The 2,622-nt window shown below is 40.8% G+C and overlaps 1 long non-coding RNA gene across 1 annotated transcript; it reads right to left on the minus strand.

Annotated features, from left to right (window-relative positions):
• Window positions 1–661: 661 nt before the first annotated feature.
• On the minus strand, window positions 662–1,743 carry LOC137090603 (uncharacterized). Its single transcript, XR_010907915.1, has 3 exons — window positions 1,609–1,743; window positions 1,312–1,424; window positions 662–1,202 (listed from the first exon to the last, which is right to left on the minus strand). It is a non-coding gene; the product is annotated as an uncharacterized lncRNA (long non-coding RNA).
• Window positions 1,744–2,622: the final 879 nt, after the last annotated feature.

The following is a 2,622-nucleotide window of genomic DNA, read 5'->3' on the forward strand; positions in this document are numbered from 1 at the left end:
GAACAAGAATTGCATCTGCTTAGCTGACGCTGTAGGAAAACTCCTGTATTCTCAGAATTCTGAAGTATGATTGGTTTACATCTGTGCAACTGAAAAGCAAAATGGCATCTCAGGGCAGGTGGGCTGCCTATTAGGACTAGAATCGCTGGTCAGTAGCATGGCCAGCTACGCAATGCTCAATCATGTTATCTATGTGTAACTATGTGACTAACCAGAGCGTTCCCTCACAATATAGTTCTATGGGAATGCAGTCCATTCTCCCCGTGCTACACACACAGATCAGAAGTAGACAGCTTGGAGGCACTCAGATTGAGGGGCCCTCAGGCAGCTGTACAAAGGGAGCTTGCTCCATAACACTTAAGTGTTTCAAATTGACAACACCCGTGCTTGAAGAACAGTGATATCCAGATTGTAAAATCTGATGAAGGTGGATGGCGAGGACCAGCCGGCTGCTGCACAGATATCTGTGATAGAGTTTCTTCTGGACCACACCCAAGAGGAGGTCATACCTCTTGTGGCACTGTATGAAAAGTGGGATTTTCGTCCCCGTAAACGGCTGGAAATCTCCCTGATTTTCGACAATTAACGTCAGTTTACAGCCTGTGAACATCGCGTTCGTCTGTGCCACATATTATATAAATAATGATTTGCATATAATTTTTTAATTTTATATATTCATATTCATGTGATATGCTATTATGTTTTATATTCATGTCATTGTTATCCTATGGACTACACTATTATAACCATCAAGGACATTCATTTATTGAGGAAAGGAAAATATGCCAGGGACGTGCAGTTTATTCAAAGAAAGAGCTTTATTAGAACAAACACAAACACACAACCAAATGCAAAACGTTTGAGATCTGCCCACACAACAATAGGAAGCTCACGAGAAGCCCAAAATCCTACAGCACCATGAAGTCTCTGTTTTCCGCTTCAGAGCTGTAGGTAACTAGCGCCATTCTGTCTGATTTCAGTCCATTTTTCAGACGTCTGTCGTGCGTTGCCGTTCTTTGGAATCGCCTCTAATCTCGATTGCAGCGTGGCACAGAGCTCGGCGAGCTCCTGGCTGGTCGAACAGTCCATCCAGACACCGCACGAACGATGCCGTCTTCCTCATCAGACATCAGGTCTATGGTAGCGCACTTCCAAAGGCCCACCTCATCCTCAGCTAACACACTCTTTCTTGCTTGTAGCAGCTGTAAAAACAAACAATAAAGACAATCAGTATTGCGCGATGTACTGCGTAAAATGCACCAGAAAAATAGTCACACTGACCAAAAACGGATCTAATCTAATAAATCTTACCCTCTTTCTTCTCAATCGACTCCGAGCTGAACTCTTCACAGCTTCTGCCTGCGATGCAAGAACTGGATGTTTGTACCTGAAGCTCCTGCGTACTGTCTCTGTCTTACATGCAGCTGGAAAACAATTAAATGAGTGTTATGACGAAGTGTGAAGACGCGTACTGCTTCCTGTAAAATGACCAGAAAAAGAAAACACTTTTATAAAGCAACTTACATTTGTTCTTTTACAAGGCTAATTTCAGCTTGTGCTACTTAAAAGCTTTGCTTTAGGTTACTTTAGCTTAGATAACAGTCTTACCGCAATCTTAGGACTGGTCTTCTCTTAGGCACTCGTCTTCTCTTCTTAAAGTTAGTATCTTCCACACAGTTTTTCGACTCCAAAGCAAGCAACCTATCATCTATGGACAGCAACCTGGAGATTACTAAAGTGAACTGTTCGTTAAAAATCGGCAGCAAACAGAGCAAGCTGACGAGATAGCCCAATGATAGCATTCAGCTGTTTCGTCCCGCCGGTCTGCGGATTGGCTGAAAGGGGTTGATCACGTCCATGCAGAGGAGTTGAAGGGGAGACGCCGTCCAGCCATTGTAGATCACAAAACAGCAAAGTACCAAAAACACAGGGAATGGAGGAAAGGGTTTGAGTACAGGAGTGAATACGTCTGTTTATGCTCGTCTAGCAAATACTGCTGTATGAGTCGTCATGTCCATTCCCTCGCACGTGATTGGTCTGGCTCCTCCAATCACATGTGAGGTAATGGACATGACGGCAGAACTCAGAGCTCGCATGTTTATGAAATAAAGCACAGTGTGCCTATAAAACTACAGTTTTAAAATCTTTTCATACTTAAATGGCCATATTAATGGTGGTCTTTTCATACTCAAATAGCCATAATAATGATGGTCTTTTCACTCTCAAATGGACATATTCATGCGCTAAGTATGGCCGTTTGAGGTGATGAGTATGGGCATTGCGTGAGTTTTAAATGTGTACTTAACATTTCCATAGGATGAGTATGTGACTGAAGAGGAGGAAAGCCTTGCTAAGAAGCAGAGTGAAGCAATAACAATTAGTTAATGAACTAATAAAATAATAAAACAAAGATTAAATTAAGATGCTAACAATATATATATATATATATATATATATATATATATATATATATATATATATATATATATATATATATATATATATATATATATATATATATAATGTATTTACTTCAATAAAATGCATGTACTGTAAGTGGTGATGGTGTTAATGATTTACCTGAGCGAGAGTGAGCTTGCAGTGCATTGCACTCAGACTGCA

The sequence above is a fragment of the Pseudorasbora parva genome, chromosome 2 (genome assembly GCF_024679245.1).
Source record: "Pseudorasbora parva isolate DD20220531a chromosome 2, ASM2467924v1, whole genome shotgun sequence".
In the NCBI taxonomy this organism is placed as follows: domain Eukaryota; kingdom Metazoa; phylum Chordata; class Actinopteri; order Cypriniformes; family Gobionidae; genus Pseudorasbora; species Pseudorasbora parva.